The sequence below is a fragment of the Mizuhopecten yessoensis genome, unplaced genomic scaffold (genome assembly GCF_002113885.1).
Source record: "Mizuhopecten yessoensis strain PY_sf001 unplaced genomic scaffold, ASM211388v2 scaffold7065, whole genome shotgun sequence".
NCBI lineage: Eukaryota > Metazoa > Mollusca > Bivalvia > Pectinida > Pectinidae > Mizuhopecten > Mizuhopecten yessoensis.
This window is the reverse complement of record NW_018406863.1, coordinates 77,868-105,587: the sequence shown is the minus strand read 5'-3', so window position 1 is coordinate 105,587 and position 27,720 is coordinate 77,868. Positions and strand designations below refer to the sequence as shown.

Below are 27,720 nucleotides of genomic sequence, written 5' to 3'. Positions count from 1 at the left end.
TCCCTGATTGATGATGCATCTTTTCATTTATTGAATTTCGCCATGCACACTTCAAACAAAGGTATGTCTATAATGTTTGAAGCTGGTAATAAAATCATTTATTACATTTTTGCCAGTGAAATATCGGATTCTTTCAACTTGATAAAACTGATATCTTTCACACTGTGACAAATATCAAAAGTGAGTGAAAATATCACTTTTTGGTAATGACCAATAATAACGGTATCTTCTATTCGCTGCATTCAAGGGTAACGATTTTTTTGTTCAGATTCAAATGAAGCGACGGTAGAATAAGTGGTTGTTATGGTAAATGTTTGATACACACACTTAAGTATTTACATGAATATACAATAAATAACATTTTCATAAGCAATCACACAAGATAAAAGCAGAAAACGTCGGAATTGCATTGAGTATCCCATTCAAAATGGCGCACAGCCTTGTTGTTAAGCGTGACGTCATTATGATATGGCGCTAATTAATACGCTTCTGATTTTCGCCCTTTTTTAATGCATGACATTTTTCATGTTTTATGCTTTTAAAATGTAATAAATAGAAAATGTAATGGTGTCTTAAGTAATCACAAAAATATTTCACTCGTGTGGCTAATATTTTGATATGTTTCACTCGTGCTGCGCACTCGTGAAAAATATAAAAATATTAACCACACTCGTGAAATATATATGTTTTTACTGAAGACACCATTAAATATCCTCTATAAATCCAATAAAGCTAAACTAAGCGATTGACAATATACATGTGAATATTGATTGATTTTGATTTGTTGTTAGACACGATATTTATTTTGACCCTATACAGATTCGAAGAAAGAACAGGGTTGCTGCATGCAGTAACAAGCGACTAATGTGTGGCTCTAGAGGAATCGGTTTGATTCCGTATCTTCTGCCATGAGGGGATGTAACAGGCAACAATCGAACTACTGCCCCAATTGTAATATTTGGAATCTTTATTTGTCTTATCCCGCTACCCAACTCTTTCTTTTCAGCGGTGCCTGAGCACTAAGCCACGACCTTACATCTGTTGCAGGGGCTTTAAACCTCGGGCAAACAAACAACTGAAACATTGATGTTTATTTAATTGCCAACTAAATAAGCCCGTGGTTGCGTAAGTCCAATCATTCATTAATGAAACTTTATTTGATTGTGGGTTGAGGGGTTTAATAACTCCACACCAAAAACATGAAAACAACTACAACCAAGTAAGGAGCAGTACATCGCTTAGGTATTTGAAGGACGCAGCCCTGTGTTTGTGTGCTGGAGGAGATAATATATGTGTAAAAAGCACACAGCATTTTGAAGGGTTCAGTGTCCAAGATAGTTTACGGACGTGCCTCCATATGTTTAATTGCATGCCTTATCTTTGTCAATGAGTAATCAGTGTGCTCACAAGAGATATTTCTTTTATACATCTCTGTAAATAGATTGTTTTGGGTCGTGTAAGATGTTTGTTGTTACAATACAGGTATTTGCTTAGCATATACATTTGTATTCTATATAGTCTTGAAGATACACCTTACTTTTGCTGTTTATTCTCCAACTTCTTATGATGTTCACCTTACTCCAGGTTCTGATGATCGTCACAATCGATTCTACATTTTCTACTGAAATATTTGCATTCTGCGAAATAAGTTGTCCTACCTATACTAGAACATGTAGTGGCAAACTGCGATGATGCCTCTATTACAAATAGTTATCCTAATATTTCAATAGCAGATGATGACATATTTCACATGACATAGTTTGAGGTCCTCATGCACTTGTCCTTGAACTGACTTAAAATCCAAGGTAGGTGAAGTGATATGAGAAGAGACCGAAATTCAACACAAGAAATATTTGTATGCAGTTTAAAGATCTCCAGTCTGTACCTTATCATTATGTAAGGTGTTTTTCGACTTTCTGTGGAATGAGACACAATATGTTGCTATAAATGTAGACGGCGATATAAATGTTGATGTCTGTATGTGGATGCCGTTTACCAAATTGCGCATCACTATTTCTTGCAGAAGACCATGCTATCTTGGCTTTAATGCCGAACGTTTGTCAAGGTGGGAGAGTTAAAAGGTTTTGTCCCCAGGCCGAGAAAGGGTTCTGTCCCTTGGTCGAGACAAGCATAAATGTACCAAAGTCTTTAGAAAAATATAAGTTGTTATTATCTGCTTTACGTTCAGCATTAAGATTGATGCCAGCAACTGGTTCACCCGTTGTTGTTATAATAAGACCGACTGGAATGCTTTACACGGTGCCTTCGGCGTGGTATTTCAGTGATATAGCACTATAAGGTCGGCGTCAGATCGGTGCTATCACAAGGAGGCAAATACACCAGCATATCCTGCCTTTGGCACACATACATACATGTACGCATACATAACACACATAGAGGCACGTCCTGAGCTGTTGATAGAACAGTAAACCCTACTAAAAAAAATAACCAAAACTATGTTATCTATCTTGCCCTAGAACACATTATAACAGATATTGTACAGAAGACAATCGTCTGTTTTGATACAGTTGTGGGATCGCACAACGTTACACGATGTGCGGTGTGCGCACGATGTGTGCACGGTGTGTGAACGGTGTGTGCACGATGGGCGAACGATAAAAAGCTGAACGATCATTGCTTGCGCACATATGTGTGCACGATGGACGGACGTTGTGCGATAACAATCGTGGTTGGTGTAAATTGAGGAATGCCTTAACAATTTATACGGTTTCGTGTTTAAACATATAAACTTGATGTTTACGTATGTTTCTATATTCTAGCAACATCTATAAACTTATCTTTCCGTCTATATATTCTTATATCTAGGAATTGTGTTTTCTGTGTTTTTAAACAAACTTAATCGACACATGTAAAATTACAACACAATCCCGTATACAGGTAAACATAACCACTTTGTACATGTACCTGGACCGTAGTTTTCTCCCCGCCTGGGGCATTTACGTAACTCGTCGGGTAAGGCCGGGGTGTGAAAATCCAGGTGAAGGGGAGCTATAGGCAAGCGAATGCAAATAACAAATACTATTCATTACGGTCAAACGGTATCGCATATCAGCTCTGTGTGTCAGGCACTGGTCAGGTAAAACTCCGGACACTCATAAAATTGTTATTTACCTGTTCTGTTACCTTGGAGCCAAACCCATTCTTGACAGCCTAACGGTCGCTGTAATACTGTGTAACACGCATTGTGAAATTGTATAATCTTGATTATTGTGATGAGAAATTACAGATATATACACAGTGTACATTATCGGATACAAGCCTTCCGTATTTTTGTCATTCCGTAATTTTGATCTACAAATGATACCAAATCGCACAGTTGTGCGGAGAGAAGCGCACAACGGGGCGAACGATTGCTAAATCGCACAGTTGTGCACACCATGTGTGGACGATGTGCGGACGGTGTGTGAACGATGTATGCACGGTGTGCGCACGCTATTTTTGGTGCGTTGTGCGGTCCCACAACTGTACCTTAAATTTTGCATCAGAACTTTGAAGAATATCCCAATTAGTAAAATGTACGTGTTAACACTATTACAAAGTATTACCATTTACACTTCAATTGTTATAAAAAATATAAGATATTACGAATCTCCTTTCGTACATCAAAACAGGTCGGGGATCGAGTAAATAATACACCTTCTGTTACCTACTGATTAAAAGGCAACTAATATGGGAAACCCCTGTGTAGTAAGGGATTTGCTGTTGTGCCCTCTACCTGGGATCACTACAGCTACCAAAATATATCTGCTGCACCCATTGCAATAGTTGGGATCTTTATATATATCTCCCAACTTCTAACTAGCTTTTATTTCCTAGCGCCTTTCTTGGCAACACCTCAATGTTGGCTTTTGATATTACATGCTAGATACAGTTCATATCTTATACCTTCGGATCAACATTCACAGGTGTATAATACATTGTGTTTAATAATTGAAAATAGGACAAAGACGCACAGTTGACGAAGGAAGGCAGTTTCCATGTCGGGAGTATCGGGCTGTCGACCACTGCAACCTCGACACCTTCATCTTTTAGGAGTTGAGTTGGGATAATGTTAGAGCTGAGGATATTTCTGAGCTAGGCGATTTGGTGACGTCGGTTCTATTCCAAGGCAAGGACATACCAAAGCTATTAAAAAGTTGTAGTTCCTTCACTGCTTAGCTTTTAGCACTTACATTAATGGCAACTATTCGACAAGTCGGAATGTTATGATGGGGGCCTTCGGCACGGCATTTAAGTGAGGTAGCACTATAAAGACAGCACCAGGTCCGTGATATTAAAAGTAGGCAAATACACCAAAATGCCGCCTCAAGCACACACGCATACGAAGGTATACATAACAAACATGCAATAATCTTAGCTGTTGATAGGACATTACACACTGTAGAACATGATTTTAGGTACATCCAGTCCTGTCAAATTAGTTGTTGGGATTATATATACCTGAAAACAATAATTTGAAGGTTTCATAAGGGCATGACATGCAATATGTCCTCCCGACTTGTTTCGAGGTACATACATCTGGTATATGAATACGCCCTGGATTTGTTAAAATAGACGCACATGATAAACTTCCGGCCTCTATCAATAACATGCATTAAATGTGACAAAATAAACAGAACATGTATACATTACATTGTAAATAAATTAACTTCCGGGAATTAACGACCAAATTCCTAATAGCCCGAGGAATCCACCTGTCATTTGTTGGTAGTATCATTTTATAAAGTGTCATTTTATAAATAAACAGCTATTTATTTAGCAAACCGTGGCGTTCTTTTCGTTTAAGAAGATATTCATCATAAATACTTAAAAAATGCAATTACAACATGGCACACATACTAAAGTTGTTGTAAATACTTATGTTTGCCGGCATGTTTATTTTCGTGTTAATGAGCAAATTTTGTCTTGCCCGCCATTTAATGGTTCCCGCAACTACGTATTTCAGTGTCCCAATGGCGATGCCAAGATCACTGCTGCTTTTTATACTTATATAGGTTGACCCTTGTTATTCGGTCAACTAATTCAAACTTATTAAACAATGAAAAAATACAGGACTATGACAGCATTGATGTAGTTTTTTTTATAACTGTTTTACTATCCTTCGGCAAGTTAACCACTATTTTAACGAAAATGTTTAGAGATAATAAAAAAATCCATTAAATAAGAAAACAACGAAAATCTTTTTATTGTGCTTTTTAACATTTAGGGTCATTTATGGACGAGCTTATTTTGTTGAGGTATGTATGCGTGCAACTGTTACAAATATATTATGGTATGCGAATGTCTATTAAAACTAATCATGTTTTGGATTTAAAGCTTTAAAAAGACATATTGGCAATAAACTTCACACAAAAACATGACAGCGTTATCGTTTTTAATGAATGTAGACTGACACCATTGCAATTGTCACGCATCCAGTCCATTAACATGACATTTTATTTAATATTTAAAAGTGGCATTTACTGTCATAGTTTGAAAGACACCTTAAGTATTGGTACGGTAATACGATAGCTACAGGTACTTGTTATGATTTTTGGTCCGCTTCATCAACTTAATGATAACCCAAACCAAAAATTACTGTTCTTTCTGAGGAATAACGGTAACAGATGTATTTTAAGATGGCATCCATCTTATGTTGTCCAGTTTTAACATGCACAAATAAGACGCCGAAGACCTCTATATAACATCCAATAACAATCCATTAAGCATTTCTTGTAAAATAGCGATAACAGTCTTAAACTGTCAAAATCCAAGATAGCGGTCTTGCAGAAATTTTGGTGTTTCGATTTGTCTTCATTGTGCAAATAAAGCAAATATCGGTAGCCATATTCATATTTGGCAGATTTAATGTAAATTTTGAAATTCCTGCGAAGCCTCCGGACTAGTACGATTTTGTTATTGGCAATAAGAGATTTTGTAGAATAAAAGTCCTTGTATTTAATCAACAGATACTTAGTGTTATGATGGTGGACGCCAAACGTATCGTCGTCGGATATATCAATCGTGTCATTGAATCTATAATTTTGTTTAAGGTTATTGAGAAAAAACGCCAGACACTGTCCTAACATGCCTATGTGTTTCAGGATGATAATGCTCCAGTGCGCACTTCTCGGTTCACCAAAGCCTACATGGAAACAAACCAAATAAATACAATGTCCATCGCTGCACAGAGCTCCAATATACATATTATAGAAAAGATATATAAGAAGATACAAATGTTATTGACCAGTAGACCTAATATATACCACATGTCAACTTGACCAAGTTGTTTCCATCAGGACCAGTTTTCAGCCTAAAAACACCCAGGAAACTGTACCGTTCAATTCCAAAGATGATCAACACTGAGAGGAGAGCCCTTGTTTACAACTCATGGTATATGTAAAAAGGAAATTAATTTAACACAATTTCCTAAAAACGAGCAATATATTCATATGATCTTCTTTATAAAGATGTAATTATTGATGTATATAGTTAAACAATCGTCAATCATCTTGCGAGGTCGAAGTCGTTCAAGTGTTTTTGTTCTGGGGCAATACAAAGCTGAAAAAACGTTCGTAAAAAGGAATTCATCAACTATGAGCTAAAAGGTTGAAATATTTAAAAACAAAAACATTAATTGCAAACAAATTGGTTTAAAACATATACATGTATATGTTTGTACAAATTAACTGAATGTTAATAATTATATATAAATGACAACGAAACTCTATAAAACATATTTTTGTACATTACAGAATGTATCATGCATTTGTTCGAAAACGAAGACACGATCATAAAACGTTTGAATGTTAATAGATGATCCTATGCACGCCAATATGGTCTATCTTTGCTTCGTATAATGTAAGCGTTGTGATGTAGATATTGTCTATGCGTAGTCTCAAGAAGACGAATCCTCTCATTGGTCACGTCTCCTTGCAGCGCTTGAACCTTCATTTGAATAAATTAACAATTTCCTCGGACGGATCATCTATGTTACAAATTATTTTCAATATACTTTGCTACAAAATGTTTTAATTAAGACGAAGATAGTGTAATATGTTCTGATTGTTGGATAAGAGTTACGTACATCTACACTCTCACCTGGCCTTAAACAGATTCTGTCTGTATATGATAATCAAAAATAGCATATATCGTATCTTTTACCGGCCATTAACAACTTAATTCATTTAGGGTCAAACAACAAGAGGAATACATCAAAGGTCACGATGGTGTAAACAACTAATGTCATGTTTTGTACAGATTATATTTTCGTGCTTCAACCTATTCCAAACAGTGTAGCAACGTGTTTTAATGCCTTTATATGTGTTAACCATTATATTCAGCGCCTATTTATTACTAGTTAAAGATAACGGTATAATACTGTTTGCTGTAGAGCATGTCGAAAATCAATGATACCTTCGAGGATTCTCACGATTAACCGCCTGACATGTAAGGTATTGTGTTTTTTAAAAAGAAATTTCTTCCGAATTGTATTTGCTTACAGCCAAAGGCTTGGATTTCAGGGAAAAGTGGTTTAATGATAAAAGAAATAAATTCCGGACCTATCAAACTAGAATTATTTTTAGAGTACACTTACTTTCAGCGAATATCTTGTTTATACCTTCGGGAATGTATCGATTTCCGCAGCAGGACACACCACACTCCTGACTTAAATTCGGATTGTACGCCGCTTACGGAAACAGATAGTTAGGTATTTATAAAACAAATCTGGCACAGCACCAATAGCCAGTATCTCTTAAGTCAATTTTGTATTATAGATTTAAACATTTTTACAATAAAATAGAACAGTCTATATATTAAAAGAAACGGGTATAAAAATCGTATCTTGATATGAAGTCATAAACAATTTACAACATTCTTATTTGGACTTCGCTTTCAATTCTTTCATGATCCTGGGATATGTTGCTTTTAATGTATGGAACTCATTACATCATCATTGATAGTTAACAGATAAGTAGGTTATCAAGGCATATTAATTTACTATTAAAGAATTACTGGTTACTTGATGTTGTTTGAAATAAAATCAATCATATTAATTCACTTAAATGGTCACTTCAGTTCACCGATATTATCTGAATTGTTTTTTTAGAGATACATTTTAATTGGTAAGGCGATGTGTCGCTTACCTCTATCGAATCTGTATCCTCATGGTCAATGAAACATTGATGTCAGAGATCCGATTTTTTTTGCCCTATCACTGGAAGTGTATCAATTTAATTTTAAGGACAGGTGTTGGGTGGCAATGTGGTATGTTACGTACCTCTGTTGGGTATTTACATTCATAACAAAAGTCACATTGACGTCAAATTCATTCTTAGGTAATACTTTCTTACGCTATGAGGTTAGATCAATGGAATTTAGAAAATAATGAGGGATGACCAACATTATTCTACTGCCCTAATTTCACCAATCGGGATTTATTTATTTCCCACACCCTTATTCTATTTGTCCATCTGTGTTTTTCTATGCATCCGTCGTCCTATGATCTAAGTGTTGCGAGGACATTTAATGTCATTCAAGGAAACACATAATTCATTTAATCTGAAACAGTTCAAACAATGGATAATAAGTACTTTGGTTTGTCTCGGCTAAACGACAGTTCCTTCTTTGCTTGCACTACTCTCGACACGAAAGCTTAACGTAATGTAATACCGTAATGGCATTAGGAAAGGAAACAAACTGAAAACGCATTCAAGACAAACATATAAGTCAGTAATAAAAGGGTTACGAAATATGTTAACAAAATAGCAATGGTTGACGTATAAATATCAACGATGACCTTGAAAGCATGATATACGATATCATCGCAGGTATTCTCTTACCTGACCTCTGTATACAGTTTTGATGATTACCTTAAGAAATGAGGTCGGTAAGCCGTGACAATGAATTATGATGGGACGGGACGGACAGGGGATATACTATATGCATCCCATTATCATCGGGTGAACACTTACAAGTATACATATACATAATTATATGGGTCAAAGAAGTAATAGAGACGGTAAAATCTCATATAACACTGGATCCTAATGGAGATATGTCCTTAGGTTACGAATTACTTAAAACAGTATATACATAATTATTATATACACCGAAATGATGCAGGACATTTTTGTCGTGCTAGAGATAACAAACATAATTCCCAACAGAAGACGTATCTCATAATATGATTGCGTTCAGCAGGCTTATACTTCACGAAATAAGTGGCTAGTACAATTCTGGAGGATTTCTTGATCCCCGGCGTTTGCCGTAACATTAATCAGCTTGTTTTTTTCTAAATGATGGCACATTTTATAATATACTAACTTATTATTAATCTGAAATTAACAAGAAATCATCTATTTTGTGCAATTTATATAATTCAGAGATTTTACGTACCTTCCTTTTGTTTTAACAATCAATTAGACCATTTGAAATATTTCTTCCCTTTTGACCCCTAATTTCACCGATGAGTTATGGAAACTCGAAACAGCTGTATGGTGCAGCATATCTTATTTTGACACACTGTATCTATTAACAAAATTGATAGGTGAACTAGTGTATATGTGTCATGCGCACAGATTTTATCAATCCCTGACTCCCAGGAGTGGGAGATGTCAATATCATTGGTCATTGGCTAATTGAGCTAAGGAAACATATACATAGAGAGTGTATTTACATTGTTACGGTGCTCTGGATGGCCGTGTGTGAACATTTTGTCACCTCTAACAATATACTAAACCGATACTATGGAGACCTAGTGACCTAAATACAATTAAGATGAATGAGAACAGTGTTACGGTGGTTCACTGGATAACTTCAAGTATATTTTATGAAAGTAGTTCATAACGAATGCTAAGTAAATATCTTGTATTCTGTTGTGTATTAAGACATGTACAGATCATAATTTACTATACATGTAAATACATTGTAACGAATAGGAAAGTATGTGCTAAATTTAAATTCTACAGAATAACACTTACCTTTTTGATGGTGAGGAAAACGACACAGAAGTTATGTTGATAACATCCTTTGGTGGTTATATACACACACGTTATGAAAAACACAACTGGTAGGTAAACTGAGTATCTCACGGTATATTGTCACTTTACCTGGCTTGCCGGCATCTATATAGAGAACTACTTTACACATCTGACTCAAGTTCTAAAATCTTATATATTCTGAAAGTGTGCATATTAGTACGCATACATGATATAAAGAATTCATGCTGTCACCGTTGCTAAGCATTGAAATTAATAGTTGTCTCTCGGTTGATGTATATACGCACATTGCTAATGAGAAATTGGGTCGTCGCTACGTAGAAAGCGTGAATAACAGTGAAATAGGTAGGTTTGTCGCTTTGGATTATACAGTAAACGCTCGTCAACCATGATGCATTACATACTAATCTTACTGACGCAATCAGCACACTAATTAATTACATTCATATGTTTATTTCAAATAATTATTAGTCTCCATGTGCAAATCATATCTCCTCATTAAATTTGCCTCTCTTTTAAATAAATAATTCCTATATAAGAACAAAAGCCACAGCTTTTTTTCAGTTAATGATTTATTAAACAAATATAAAAAATACTTCATATCCCAATATATTGGTGTCAGTCAGTAGCCTAAATCAATTGCAAGAATCATCCCTAAATATCCGGAAATGTTTCTCGTAAATTCACCAGGAATGCTCTTTTCAACGGCTGATCTTGTGCACTTTAGAAAATGTAGCCGCTGTATCAAAATGTATTGTTTTTCATTTTGGACTCATTTCATATATACCCAAGCAAAAACAATTGGCTTTTAGGCAATGGTCTCTTTTGAGTACAAACAACAGTTTACATTAAAAAAAAGCTTTACCTTTATTCAATGTATTTACTCCTCCCATGAGCTTCACTCCTTGCAGGCCTGGGTCAAGAAAAGGCCTGCTGTACCCCATATCATGTCGTAAAAGGCGACTTACGTCGGGCGCCCTGCAGAAACAGGGTTTTCTTCTTGCCTCTGCTAAGGAGGGATATTGTATGCAAGAAACCAAACTTGCTCTGATGCACCTATTGTAACATTTGGCACCTGTATTTTTCCCCCTTTTTAACAATCTTTCTGTTTACCAATCTCGCTGTAGTAGTCCCTCGCTGAAATCCTATGCCGAAGGCGTTCATCAAAATGTTCCTCCCGGCTACGCAATAACAACAGGATATTCAGTTATCACTGAAATTGTTAATGCAAGTGTCATCAAGTCACTACTATGTAAAAACGATGTTCTTATTAAAACAGTTTCGCCGACATTCTGCCAGCTTGGTCACTGGTGACGTTTGTTCCGTGAGAGCTACTTACATCTTTTGCCATGATTCAGTTTTTGCCACTACCGTAAATGCTTAATAATTGTTGAGGACTTTGGCGAGTTCAGGCATGGGAAAGAACCCATTGTCTTTCAAACCTGGGCGAACGTGTCTGGCTATCTTGATCGGGTAGACGTGCAGCAGATAGATATCTTCATGGACATGGACTCTGCATATGGCATTTTGTAAGTAGAGGGAGTTCCCGAAAATCGAAAATAATCGATTTGAAGAAGTTATATCTGAGTCGCAAATGAAGGAACTAGTTGAGAGCCGAGGAAACGATAACACAACCAATACCCAACGTGGGCAGTTCGAGTCTTTGGTAACATGGTAATTTGGGTGTGGTTTGGTTGAATTTTGTGTAAAATCTATTAACAGCTAATGTCCTTTAAGGACGTGCCTCCATGTGTGTAGTGTATGCGTGCCTGCGTGTGTGAATGCAGGACCCAGGAACATGGCAAAGTAATTGAAACAAGTATATGATTGAAATAATGCCGATGTTAACGGAGATGACATCCATTTAGATAGATCACTGGAACAGGACGGGACCCATTACCTGCCACGGTCGTCTATCTCATCTCGTGTGGACTTCTCCGACATATGAGGACACTAATGTGATGCACAAATCAATGTACTATCCTAAAAATATAGTGTTCGGTTGGTACAAGGAAAGTAGTGAATGAAAGGGACGACAACGATACACGCACTGTCAATTTTGCCTGAAGATGAGGGAAAAATTGAAGGAGGCCTGACTGAGTGTTTGGTGACAATACTCTAGAACTCTTGCAGTGCGCTGTGTTTATGATGCATGCATTTCGGATTGAGAACACACGACGAACATCATGATTTACGGTGCAAACAGTGCAATGATTAGGCAAACCACACCGGGAGAATGTTGTGTACGGTTTGATTCTAATTATTTTGCCACTTCGACACTACTAATTGTTTACTTGCGGGCTAAAATATATAAAATTAACTTTAAGATCAATAAAACGTAAAAATAAAGCCGTTTATGGGTTTCATTATCAGATATTCACACATTTCAGCGAATCTAGGATAATGCAATATGACTTTCTGAGGTAGTAATATGCTGTAAGGTTAATATTTTGCTAATTGATACATTTCAAAATTCTGTTGCGAAGGCTCAGGAATCAGAATATATAATTGATTTCGGTATATTATTTGATTAAATGTATTCAGCAGTAACATAAACACCATGGGCTTTTGTAGAGAGTATTCATGCATCATTTGGTAACCGGATTCCAATAGCAGCATCTTTCATAACCATGGCTATCGAACCATCAGTATTAAACTACCGACAGTCTTTACAGTTCTGCTGTAGTTTTAAAAAAGACGAATGAAAGGCGTAGGATTCAGTGTCAGATTTTACTTTATCATGAAGTAAAAGATCAACTTGAGGGAAACTCAAAAGCCTGTTCTTGCGATCATCTTTCAACATGTCAGGGTAAGCAGCTTAATACAAAAGACATTCGAGATAATGTTGTTCAATAATATGAATATTTTGATGGTTCAAATGTACTTCGAATTTCTGTTGCAAATGCTCTGTTGAAACGACATGGAATCACAATGGATAATTAATGTTGGCACAATATTTGATTTTGTATGTTCAAGGTTGATTATAGATGGCATAGGCTTATACAGGGAATATTGATGGATCATTTGGTTTCCAGCATCGAATTGCATCATCTTTGTCATTCAAAATGTGAATATCAAAATATTTGTATCATAATCATCTTTCAGAAAATTTCCTCATAATCAATTTAAAAAAGAAACTAAAGATAATGCGTGTGATATCTTTTGTTGGTTTTTAGCTCACCTGGAACGAAAGGCCAATTGAGCATATGACATGGCGCGACGTGACACCCAGTGTTAAGTTTTTTTAAATTTTAAACGACTTCTTAATAGGCAAAAGGACCAAGGTGGCTATACTTGGCCAAAAGCATACTGGGATGAAGTGCTACCAAGTTGGATTAAAATAAATGACCTTCGCCCATATCCAAGGTCGCAGGGGTCAAATATGTTGGAATATTTAAACCCCTTAATAAGCAAGAGGACCAGGGTGGTGATATTTGGCCAGAAGCTGGCTGGAATAAAGGGTTACCAAGTTGTTCAAATGAATATCCTGCAGCAGTATTCTAAGTCAAAGGGGTCAAATAGGTGGAATTATTTAAATGACTTCTTCTGAATAAACAAAAGGTCCAGGGTGGCGATATTTGGCTAGTAACATGCAGACATGTAGGGTTACTTACTTTCTTTAAATAAATCAACTTCATCCATATTCACGGTCACAGGAGTCAAATATGTAAACAGCTTAACGACTTCTCATTTTTAAAAAAATGATAATTAATAATAATAATTCGAGGTTCTTATATACCGCTTTATCACAACCTAGTTCATAGGTCGTCTCAAAGCGGTTCACAAATTATTATCCTAGCTTATAGGGCCTTTGCAACCAGCCAATACCTTTCTCAACTCCCTGGGGAGCATACAGCCGGTGCTGCCATTTCGGCGCTGACAGCTAGCATTCAACAATTTCAGCACTGCCCAAGCACGTACTCATTTACAGCTAAATAGACTGGAACAAGCGGAGTAAAGTATCCTGCTCAAAGATATAACACAGTGCCGTGCCGTGACTCGAACACGCAACACTTCGGTCACGAACCCGGCGTCCTATAACTAGACTACCGGGCTAGGATGATGACATTTAACCCCTAGCTACGGTAATGAAAAGTTTTTAAAATAATGACCTTGAATCATATTTAATGTCACAGGGGTCAAATATGTTCAAAACTTAAACGACTTCTGAATAATCAAAATACAAAGGGTAGTGATGATGGACAATAGCATGCTCAAATGAAGAACTATCAACTAAATGCATGTGCATGACCTTGACCCATTTTCAAGGTAACATGTGGTCAATTGTGTGGAAATCTTTAGAAGAAATCTTCTCAATAAACAAAGGTGGTGTTATTTGGCAAGATGCATTCTAGGATGAAGGGCTATAGCGTTTGTTCAACTTAATGTCATTGTTGACTTTCACGGTCACACGGGGTCAATTGTGTTTAAAGTTTTTAACATTTTCTTTCGAAAGACTTTTGAGTCAAGACACTGATATTTTGTATGTAGTTTTATTTTAGTCCATTTTTAAGTTTACAATTGTGAGATTAATACGAGATGAGCGATGCAGGCCCATTGGACCTCTTGTTTAATATCTTTGCAACATTCATGGTCGAATGAAGACGGATACCTTAATATGATGTGATTTGGCTTTATGGGGTTCATTACGATAAATAACTAAGGCTATTCCAGGACTGGCCTTGTTGTGTGTTATAAATGCAAGCAAGTGAAATGGAGCTAGGGTATCGGAGTGTATAAACCTTGCGATGCCGACTTTTTAGAGCTACCTCACTGAAATGCCATGGCTAATGCGTTCAGTAGAGTATTCCAACCAGTCAAACTATACTGACAAGGGTTAGCCAGTTGTTGCCTTCAAGCCTGAGTACTAAACATTTAGCTTGGAATACACTGCCTTTTTAAGGATTTTAGTGTGACCGGTTGTGGTTTTAGTATGCTGGTCCTCTTAGCAGCCTAGAATTTTTAACATCGTGCTCTTCTACTTCTACTTCTACTTCTAAATGGTACTGACTGCTCTATATATTTATGTATCCGTTTATGTGTGAGTGTATGCTGGAGATATGATATGTATGTGAATCTGTTGCCCTCTTTGATATCACTGATATTACATGCCGAAAGCACGCGGCATAACATTCACATTAAAATGAATGGCTGTATGTATTTCATTTTCATTCCAACTTATTAATGTAAAAAAACCTGCTGGTCCAGATGCACTTCCCCCTTATTTTATTAAAGGTATTGCTGACTCTCTTGTAAAGCCCTTGCTGTTAATTTTTAACAAATCCATATCCACTGGTTGCATACCTAATATTTGGAAGTGTGCTAATGTTACCTCAATATATAAGGGCAAGGGAGGAAGAGGTGACCCCAGTAACTATAGACCAATCTCTGTCACATCATTACTTAATAAACTTCTTGAAAAAATAGTTTTTAAACATCTCTTTAATTTTCTATCTGAGAATAATGTTATATCAAAAAATCAGTCTGGCTTCCTTCCCAATGACTCCACAGTTAACCAATTAATATATTCATATGATGAAGCTTCAAAACAACTTGATCAAGGAAAAGAGGCAAGGATAGTATTTTGTGACATCAGCAAAGCTTTTGACAGGGTTTGGCACGGTGGATTGATTTACAAATTGAAAAAATTTATTAATGACCTAGAAGATGAACTCCAATCCCATGTCGAACTCTTTGCTGATGACACTTCTCTTTACCTTTTGATAGATGGTTATGGCAGACATGCTGCAGATATTCTTAATGATGATGTAAGGAGAATGTCTCTCTGGGCTGATAAATGGGGAATATCATTTAATCCAAGTAAAACTGAATCATTACTAATGTCTAATAAAAATAATTCTGAGACATCTCATCCAGATTTGGTATTCTCAAATAGTGTCGTTATAAATGTCAAAAATCATAAACATCTTGGTCTGCTTTTTAATAGTCGTGGATCATGGTCTGATCAAGTTAATTATATATATGGAAAAAGCTGTACAAAACTACAAATAATGCGAATGCTCAAACACAAGCTAGATAGAAAATCTCTTGAAATAATTTATAAATCTTTTATAAGACCAACACTTGAATATGCTTGTGCTGTGTGGAATAATTGCACCCAGGGTGAAAGTGACTTATTGGAATCAGTCCAATTAGAATGTCTCAGAATTATATCAGGTTTGAGAAGAGGTACAAGTCATAACTTAATATATAAGGAGGTTGGTGTAGATAAACTAAAAATAAGACGTGATAATTACCAATGTATATTATTTTTCAAGATACTGCAGCATGACTGTCCTGACCATCTTTATGATTGTATCTTACCATATTTTAATAATGATATTAATCCTCGCCTTAGACATCATAGAAACTTTATTGTTCCCTTGTGCAGAATCAACTTGTATAAAAATAGCTTTTTCCTAGAATGATGTCTCTATGGAATAGGCCAGACTGTATTTTTCCAAAACTCACTTCATTGAGTCAGTTAAAACTGGAATTACTTAAGGAAAGCGCATACGTTTTGCAACCATCTAACTGTACGGATATTTTTAAATACGGTGGCTCCAGGAAGTTGAATATAACATTATGTCAACTACGGAATAAAGTCACCCAATTAAAATCAGATTTATATAATGATCATCTTACAGATAACCCTAAGCGTGACTGTGGTTTTATTATTGAATATGCAAATCACTTCTTCCTCAATTGCCCCAAATATATAGATGAAAGACAAGTTTTATTCAATACGTTATCTAATTACAACGAAATTGACAACATCATCTTAAATACTGTTACTTTCACTAAGGGTGATATGAACCTTAGCAGTGAATCAAATAAATTCATTCTCTCATGTGTTCTGGAGTTTATTGACAAATCTGGAAGATCTTAACTTAAACTATACTAAAAATTATATTACAATGTGTTTGTATTTGCTATGTTATAACAATAACTCTGGTGTAATTGGGAAGGATGGCACTGTGTATAGTGACAGCGTCTTTGAAGTGCCTCCAACCAAACACTAGGCTATTAATAATTGAAGTAAATAGACTATATTAATTGAAATGGTAAAATCTATGATATTCTAGTTACATGTATTATTTTCTGTGAACATGTATTAAATGGTTCTAGTATTCTCCTATTAATTCGAACATATACTACATCTTCTCTATAATACTCTCTCTCTATATATATATGTATATATGAATGTATGAAATGTGTGTATTTTCTCTGGAAAGGGCTTTTATAGGCAATGCCTGTGCCTAATCCAATTGTGTTTTTTTTTTTGAATACAATAAAATTGATCTGGCATTGAGTTCTTGAAGGGCGAAACCTTTGTATGACACAGTTTACATGTAACTCATTCTTGGTATAATGTATCTTAACTAATTGTAGAAGGCGCTATCGTCTTGTGGTTTGCGTTACGTGTATCTTTTAACAAAAGCTTGTAAAAGGCGGCGGGATGTCAAGAAATTTCAAAATTTAGAAAAACAGAAAGCTCTGGAATATAACTGGGTAATTCACTGGCGGCATCAAAACGCATTAGAATGAAAAATGTCCCATTTTTCAATGTGTCTTAACTTTGTTCTCATATAATTGTCATTATACCATCAAACGCTCTAGATCTATATACATGTAACTGGTGTATGATGCCAGGCGTCCGGTCCCTTCCTTTGTCACAGTTACATGTAAACCTCCTTGCCACAGCGAAGGTCATACCATTGCGATTCTAGGGAGGCGCTCCCAAACAGAAGGCAGCATTAGCTGCAGATAAGCAGCAGATGACTGATAATGTCTCAAAAGCAGCCAACGGAACAACTCCCATTTCCGATTTCTTCTTATTACCCATTTACTGATGAGGGGAACTACATGTACTTATTAAGCATTTACCGCCTTAAAATGTCATTCTTTTAGCAAGAAGTTGGACGTATGGTAAATTACTTCCCCTCTAACAAAACATCATTGATAAGTAGTTTTGTCTAGACAAACATGTGCCGATAACGTAAATTATTTGATCCTTTCGGTCGCTTTAACAAGTTCCTTATAATGTCATCAGACAAGACAAGACTCTGCAGTCGTGTCCTCTGTTTCTACGATCATTCCGCAAGATTTAAACAGTTTTCCGATGACAGCACGGCCAGGCTAATCCGTTAATAGGGCGGTCTCAACGGAGGCGTCCTTGGTGATGCGACACCCTCAGGTAATCATTACTACAACTTTCCATTTGTGAGTTTCGTCTTCTGTCATATGATACCATTAACGAAAATCACAACAGAGGAAGCCATAACGAGAACCCGATTTATGTATGCCCCTGTCGACGAGAAGTAGGAACATCGGGAATAATAAAATAAAATTAAAGAAGTGTTCACGCTGAAAACATTATATATCTATTAGCGAATACCGAAAGAGTTAATGAATGAGTTTTCAGGATTGAGACATTTAAATAAAAAAATCAATCCAACCTGAGCATCTGATATTCAGAGCTGTTTTTATACGGCGCTATTCGTCAAAGCCCGTTAACTATATAAAAAGCAAAATCCCTATTAAAATGATCGCTGCATCGTCCTGAAAAACTAAATTGGAAGCTATTTTGAAATTACAATATTCTTTTTTTTTATCATTATTATATTTTTTGAAACATTTTCAGCATTACAAAATACTCACACTCATTTGTTCATTCTTCAACCAATATGTAATTCAAATTTTGTAATTTTTCGGAGGGGAGGGAAGGAGCAAAAGAGCTTTTACAGAAATAGAAATTGAGGGGGGGGGGGGGGGGGGGGGGCTGAGAGAAGACACGCAGTCAAAGTGGTAAATATGTTGAGTCCATGTGTGTCCATTTATTAGTGCAACTATATATTTAACCTGAAACATAATAATAATTTTATTTTCAAGAGTAAAGTGACAAGGAGTTACATTTCTCTCTTTTAATCAAATAAAGTTGAACTAACAGAGGTAAAATATATATATTTTTATAAAATACACACGAATTCTACCGTGACTATAAAAAAAGCAAAATCCCAAATAAAGTGATCGCTGCATCGTCCTGAAAATCTTATTTGGGAGCCATTTTGAAATTACAATATAACCACGATGGCACTATTCTAAGAATTTTATCTGTTTATTTGTGTTTACTGGTAGCGTTCTGGTAACACCATCCTTGCAATACCACGGATCTGACACAAAACGGTAACGGATCTGATACCATCTTTACAGAGCTATGTCGATGAAGTACCACTAAATTTCTTAAAAGTGGTCCCCTGCTTGTCCGGGGTTTAGAGAAAAATGCCATTGCTGTTTTCAAATACATATTATCAAGAGGTACCCGGTACATGTAACTAACGTTGGAATTTGCATTTCTGTCATTTACTTGAGGGGAAAAAAGGACAAAAATCTACTGCACATATTCCAATACTTTTGGTCTTTGTATTTCTCTCTATACCTTTTGTTTCCTATCGCCTTGCTTGTCAATACCTCACTTTTGGCTACGATGTTTAATGTTCGGCCGGGTGAAGAAAGGAAGAGGCCGGGACAAAATGTTTTAAAATGGAAGTTGTCATTCCCTGTTTAACGTTCAGCTGTAAGGGTGATGGCTACAACTGGTCCATCCGTTGTCAGTATAATGAGAATGATGTGCTGTAATAGTATTTCAGTAAGGTTGCACTATAAAGTCGGCACCAGATCCGCGTTATCATAAGGAGGCTAATACACCAATATACTTGCCTCCAGCACACTTACACTTGGATGCACGTCCTTTGTTGACCTTAGCTGTTTATTAGAGGTGTGTATTAAGGAGGTACGGTAGTCTAGTGGTAGGACGCAGGGCTCGTGACCGAAGGGTTGTGGGTTCGAGTCGTGGTGCGATACTGTGTTGTATCTTTGAGCAAGATACTTTACTACGCTTGTTCCAGTCTATTTAGCTGTAAATGAAGACGTGGTTGGACAGTGATATCATTGTTGAATGCTACATTGTAGCCTGGAGCGCCGAAATGGCAGCACCGACTGCATGCTCCCCAGGGAGTTGAGAAAGATATTGTCAGGTTGCAAAGGCCGTATAACCACGGATAATAATTTGGGAACCGCTTGGAGATGACCTACGAACTAGGTTGTAATAAAGCGGTATATAAGAACCTCGAATTATCATTATTATTATTATTATTATTATTATTATTATATATAAGGGTTGTTGTGATGATACGATACGTATCACGATACTTTTTGTACATTCGAAACAACCATTACTTGATATGAAGCAAATCGAAAGTGTTTGTATTCCATGCTGTAATAATTTGTTTTGAAGTGATTTAACGCATAAATGGCATAGCATATTTATTTTTGAAATTATATTTCTTTTCGGTGATTGAATAAGAAGAATGCATGTTGAAATGAATTTTGTGTGATTTGTTAATACTTTAAAGGGGCTGGTCGGGGAAAAAGTGTCATATTTGCTAAAATGGCATACACATGAATACAAAATACCTACACAAATACCTACTTATGAAATATACCGATTCAAATTTTGCTGAAATTCACTCCCTAAGAGTAAAAATTATAATTATATTAAAGAAATCCTAAATCGTCACCTGACAGCCTAAAACTCTCAATTGACCCAGATCAGTGATGTAATTTTACCGCACGCGCGTCATCAACAAGGCAAAATGTAAACATCGCGGCGAAAGAAAAAGATGCATGCAAAAATCATGACAGGCACGTGGTATCAATACCGTTATATATAAAAACAACATATAGGTCGGAATACTACACTTGCATCATACATGACCTTTTAAAACTATTATTTACGTATAGTATTGCTGTCTTGTCCGCTAGTTGAGTCCGACATGGCACATGACGGCGTGCTTTTGTTGTTATTTTCACTGCCTCACTTTCGAAACAACCACGTGACATATTATAAATAGATCTGCGCGAAATTTACGCGGGGCTTCCCCGAGATTTCCGTGGTCAAAACTGGACAATGCAAGCAGAACTCGACCATCATATTGCCGTGGTATAACTTTTGGAAGGCCAGAGAACGCATTTAGACCCATTTATTTTTTATTTTTTTCCCCGATCAGCACCTTTAAATATATGTTAAATATATGTTGAATGGGTTTGTTTGCTTTGTTAATACTGTTAATATATTTGCATATTGTGCGCAACCATATGTATGCCGGGGTGGGGGATATTGAGATGTTTTCCGGGGGGTTCTTCACTAAACCTTCACTTAGGTTAACCAAAAAATAACTCTGGTGATGAGTTAGTTCGGAAACCTAATCAAACTAACGCCTTATCTTAGTTTGGGATTATCACTTCGTGTAGGAGGAGATATGTTGACACCTGGTATTGGCAGAGCAGGTGCTATCTGTAATATAAAATGTTGTTTTTACCAAAAAAATGTTTCAGAGAAACTTCGATCCTATCGATGGGTACATTTACCACTTTTTTAAAAATACATAATTCGTTGTTGTTTTCTGAGCGTCTGCAAATCCGACTGAATCAGACAGCGATATTGGAAGAGTATGTTTAAGTTATGGCACTCACTCAAACAGATACCGAATAGGATAGCTAACAGCTGAATTATGGAGACATACACAACAACTCTTATGATTTCAGCATTTCCTTCTTTTTAAAGACATAAATGATATGTATTTGACTGTTTTCAGTCTCTACATATTTATTTTTAAAACTCTTTTGACATCACTACCGGTTCAATCCGCAATTATGTCTCATGCGAGTTCCTGCTGGTCACTTGTACAGCGCGACCCTGACTCTTTGCAGTACACAAAACTGGCGAACTTCGCGACTTTCCACGTGTTCGAACGAAAACGATTGAAAAAGTTTACACAAGAACGACATTTTCCATCTCAGAGGATTAAAAACCATGAAATTCGTCAGCATATTTTCCCAATCGATGTACCTATCAGTTCAAATTGCCAGAGAGACCTGAAATGTGGGTCCACATCAGTGATTTTTTTCTGATTTTTCCATGTAATATGGATTTGAATTTTACTTGTTATGGTAAAATAAGTAATGCATTTTGGAACTATTACGTGACGTTATACCAGTTTTTTTGCCTCAAATACCTTTCTTAATATTTCCGAAATTGCCTGAAATATTAACAATAATCGATCACAACCCAGGAATGGTAGACACTGTAAAAGAAAGGTTACTGGCTCTATACAACTGTTTTAAAGTATTGCATGCCGCTATGCATCGACACTGAAGATAATATACAATTAATCGATGCATCGTTACACATTAAATGTTCATACACGTAGAAGGTTTAACCATGAACAAACAACCAACCCAAGGCATGCTATTAGAGGCAACTAACGTGGAACCCCTGCAAAATTGGGGATTGGCGTACGTGTTTTCCTCTTGGGTACACAAAAGACACCAAATTAAGTTGCCACTCCCTCTGTAACATACATTCGTCCTGAAATTACTTCAGCTGTTGATTGGGCGTCACACTGTGTACATTTACATTTTCTCTACCCTTTCTAACATTGAATAAATCTCAGTTCGCCCAAGTTGATACTTTCTGTCCCAAGTCTGCGACATACCAAAGTCTTTCAGAATTTTAGTTGTTTTTTCACTGCCCAATGTTCACATTTCGGGAATTTGCAACAACTGGCTAACCCGTGGTCAAAATAAAACGATCTTACTTCTTAATAGGACGTTAAACAAAAATACAATCAAACCAAACTAGCTGGTACGAGGACCTTAAACTACAAACAGACGTATATAGGAAAGTTGTTATAATTCCATTCTTTATATTTATTTTTTCTAGCTTGATGGTCCTATCTACGGTCAAGGTCATTTAGTTACTTCAATGAAAGAAAAAAAAGAGCTTTGTAGAAGAGAAAAATAAATGTCAGAAATCCCAAGTTACTCAACTTTGGCAGCATATAATCTTTGGCTTCTTATGTTCCCTGTTGTCCAAACGGTTATATACATAGGAATACGACAGGTTTATTCTTGATTTCTACGATGTCCCCAAAACAGGAATCACGGAAGAAAATCTCTGATTCTGCATGACGCGTCACATTAGTGTGTAAATTGACTAGGGCATCACAGCCAATCACATTACACTATTACCACATGACATATAATGAAATTAATCATCTGAAACGGTCTGACACTGATTAATGATAGTACATTTGAATAATGCTGGACCTTTATATCAATTATTTCATACCATGAGTGTGACATGCAACGCACCTACGAAACAGACAGTAACATCAAAATAGATTATTATGAGTTGACAGACTGTTGCATTTAAACTGCTGCTGTAATTAATTAATACCTGAATACTGAAATTTACAATATATATGAGTTTATTACATAAGTAATGCTCGTGAAATATTCCTTACAAATATGTTTGGAATGCAGGTTGTGTCAGAAGATTATTGTAAATGCTTTTGCTTTGGGATATCCATATGATATCCACATATTAACTGTTTTATCGTTGTTCCAAAGAATACTTTGCAATAAAGTCGCACATAAGGTTTTCCTTTCCCCCAGGTAGGGCGTAAGAATTGTACCTGTTGCCCCCATTGCATGATCGTAAGAGGCGACTACGTTTGGGATCTTATCTTTTCTCTTCTTTCTAAACAACTTTCTTCTTCCTAATGTCTCCCTTGACAATGCCTCACTTTTGGCGTTAAGTTGAGCGTTCGTCCCTGTGAGGAAGACTTGAGGTTCTGTCCCCTGGCCGAGACATACCAGATTCTGTAAAAATGGTAGTTTCTACTTCTGCTTAACGCTCTGCGATTTAGGAGTGGAACGACTGCTTCGGTTTTTTTTTTTCTCGAAAAATATTTTTCGGTTATATGGGGGATGGCGGACTGAGGAACGGTGCACGTGCCCGCTATTATGCAATTCAGTCATTCCACTTCTAGACGCTAAAATTTCATGAAGTCAATAAGAAGAACTAGCCTTATTGTCCTTCATGCGTAAAACTTTTCACAGTTATTGTACATGCACAATGTTATGATGGGGTGCTTTGTGTATAGTAAGCATTATTGTATAACTACTAACAATCAATTAATCTCGACAATAAGGTGAAAGTGTAAGAAAATGTTTAGTTCTTTTCCTATTGTGTTTTATCTTAAACCTAGCAACTTTTGAGTTAAGGTTTAATGTATTGTTTTTGTGGACGTTTATCATTACAATGTTTCCTTCTTATGGTGTATAATTGATTGCATGTACAACATACAAAAATAAAACTGAAGAACAATTTATAGTAAATACATTTTGTTGTTGTAATTTTAGTGTAGGTTAAGCGTCCTATGAGCGAATTGAATACTGTGCTGGGTGCTTTCGGTATATATCAGTGAGGTAGAGTATCGCTCTAAAACTGGCATCATATCTGCGCTATCTCAGAGACAAATACACAAACAAACTGTCTCTAGCACACACGCATACGTTACAAACACGGACACTTCCTAAAAAGACCTTACATCTGCATCCCTACAGGTTGGGTATCGAGAAAAAAGTACAACTGATGTTACCTACTGCATATCGTATGAGACGACTAATGTGGGAACACGATGCAGAGGAGGATTATCTTTCTTTCACTCTATTTGGGGACACAACCCGACTAAAGAATATTACTCCCATTGCAATATTTGGCTTTTTGATATTTCTCGCTACTTTTTACTACTTTTTATTTCCTGGCGCTATGTTTTGCAGTGCCTAACTTTTGGTTTTCGTGTTAAGCGTTCGCCCATGTTAGGAAGGCAATGGGTTCTATCCCAAGGCCGGGACATGCCGAAGTCCCTTTCAATGGTAGTGGTTATTCCCTCCTAAACGTTTGGCATTTAGGGAAATGACAACAATTGGTTCACCCATTGTCGGTATATTGTGACCGGGCAAAATGCTTTGTTGGGTGCCTTCGGTATAGTAATTTACTGAAATAACACTATAAGGTCTGAGGCAAATTCACAATTATATCCTGCCTCCAGCACACTTACACACATATACGCATACGTAACACACATTAAGAAACGTTCTTAAATTACCTTAGCTATTGGGAAGACGTTAAACATTTACAACGAACCAACCTTACATCTAGCTGTTAGTATGATATTTAATCGATTAAAACCAAACCAAACTATTGATAATTAATGTCATTTGGGGACGTGCCTCCTTGTTCGTACGTCTATCCTCGATTACGGTACTACAGAAATATCGAGAGTAAATTAATTGACAAGAAAAAACACATTAGTTATTTTTTCAATGAAAGATGGGTAAATAAAGCGTTTTGTTTATGAACAATTCAAAGTTGTATGCATTGTGAGATGTGGAAGATTCTACAATGAGAAACAAAGATGCGATTAATGTTCAATTTGCATACTTACCTGGTTTCTCTTTATAAGTACATTGCACATTTCTTGTGCCGTTTTGCAGTGATGATATATACACTGAAAAACAATTACATTTATTACACAATGTGTCAGTTTGGTGTTAGATAGTTGTCAGAAAACTGAAATGATATGAGCGTGTGTCATAGTTACAATAACACTAATAAATATATCTTATGTCTGTGTCTAGTCTCGTTACACATCATGCATTAATGCATTATTTTTTAACTCTGATAATCAAGACAATTTGTAGCGAATATTACAATTGCTCTAGAAAATATGAGCAATTCATTTCCTGATAGAAGACTGATGGACAGCTGTACTGAAAGTCATGTACGAAATCCAAAATCCCTATAAAATTTGACATTCCTCGCATAAAGAATGACTCCATCGTATTATTACAATATTATTCATCAATCTATGATAATTTGTATTTCTTAAAAATAACTACATATTCAGCTATAGTGTCATAATATTCACTGACAACATTTTTTCCACATAAAAAAAGGAAATGACAAAATATAAACAAGTAAATACATAAACCCGTGGAATAGGTTGATCAAGATTGCAACTTCGGAGCTTGTACTGCGTTTCAATTGTTGATGACAGATACATAAAACTTCTTGCATTTTGCATCAAGATAACAATAACTACAAGTGCTACGCAATGGTTACGGATGACGCTAATTAGGATTGGTTGAATGCATATTAAAACGCCTAAACGAAACGAATATCCCCACATTACACAGCTATAAAATCTTGTATGAATCACCCTACAATGAGGCATCCTGCTGAGATTACAAGTTATTGTTTGATAATTTCTGTTTAATAATGATAACTGTATGAATGTTAAACAAACTGTAAATTCTTTTGAAATATGAACAGAATCGGATTCGGCTTTGACAAGGACCTTAAGCTTGTTAGCTCACCTGGCTCGAAGGACTTTTACCCATACTCACTGTCACAGGGGTCAGTTGTCTTTACAAAAAACTTTCTTCTCAGTAACAAGAAGGACCAGGGTGATGATATTTTGCAAGTAGCGTGCTTGGATGACTCGCCATCAAGTGTATTCAAATGAATTGACTTTCACCAATATTCAAGGTCACATAAGACAAAGTATTAATAAACCTTTTATCAACTGTTTAGGTTACCTGACCATAGGTCATGGTGACCTATTGTGATAGCCTTTTGTCCGTCGTGCGTCATGCGTTAATTGTTCCTTGTAAACACGACAACTTCAGTAAAGGTTAACCGAGTTTGATGAAACTTTGTATGCAGCCATATCTCAATAAGATCTCGGACGAGTTCGAAAATGGGAATTATTCGACAGTAGCTAACAGAGTAATTGAACATTGTAATAATATTATTATTGGACCTTGTGAACACGAGAACTTGAGTAAATGTTAACCAAGTTTGATGAAACTTTGTATGCAGCCATATATCAATAAGATCTTTGATGAGTTGGAAAATGGGAATTATTCGACAGTAGCTAACAGAGTAATTGCCCTTTGTAATAATATTATTATTGGACCTTGTAAACACGATAACTTGAATAAATGTTGACGGAGTTCAATGAAACTTTGTCCGCAGTGTTACATCTAAAAGATCTCGGACAAGTTGACAACGGTAATTATTTGACGGTAACCTGCAGAGTTATCGCCCTTTGTCATTATATTATTATTTGTCCCTGTAAAGACGATAACTTGAGTAAATGTAAACAAAGATTGATGAAACTTTGAATGCAGCCTTTATCAAAAAGATCTCGCACAAGTTCAGAAACGCTAATTTTTCGACTTTAACCTGCAGAGGTATTGCCCTTTGTCATTAAATTATTATTTGTCACTGTGAAGATGGTAACTTAACTAAATGTTTACCAAGATTAATGAAACTTTGTGTGCAGCCTTATATCAGAAAGATATTGGAGGAGTTGGAAAATCGAAATTATTCGACAGTAACTTCAGAGTTATGTCCCTTTGTAATAAATATTATCATTATTGGACCTTGTGAACAGGATAACTTGAGTGAATATCAACCAAGTTTGAGGAAACTTTGTATGTGACCTCATATCAATAAGACAAATTCAAAAATAAGACTTATTTAACTGGTACTTAGAATTATTGCCCTTTGTAATTTTATTTTTATCGAACCTTTTGAATATGATAGCTTTAATAAATATGATCTTCATTCCATATAATGTATGCAGTCTTCTATCAATTAATTTAAAATTCTGGATGAGTTTGAAAATGACATAAATTCAATAGAAATTTATGGAGTTATTGCCCATTCATAGTTTTAGTTTACTAAATATGAATAGATTTTGATGGAATTTGGTACTGGGTATGCTGTAAGCTTGATTGAAAA

General features: G+C 36.0%; 1 protein-coding gene across 3 annotated transcripts in view; it reads right to left on the bottom strand.

The window, feature by feature from the left end:
- LOC110453029 (tyrosine-protein kinase receptor torso-like) overlaps window positions 1-11,007 on the bottom strand; it is a 61,270-nt gene extending 50,263 nt beyond the window's left edge. For 2 of the 3 annotated variants that reach the window (XM_021501842.1, XM_021501844.1), the window contains exon 1: window positions 9,984-10,219. The gene's annotated coding sequence lies outside the window, so the exon portion shown is untranslated. Of the gene's footprint in view, window positions 1-9,983; window positions 10,220-10,866 lie in introns of those variants that run through there. The other variant, XM_021501843.1, reaches the window with a different exon arrangement.
- Between the last annotated feature and the right edge of the window lie 16,713 nt (window positions 11,008-27,720).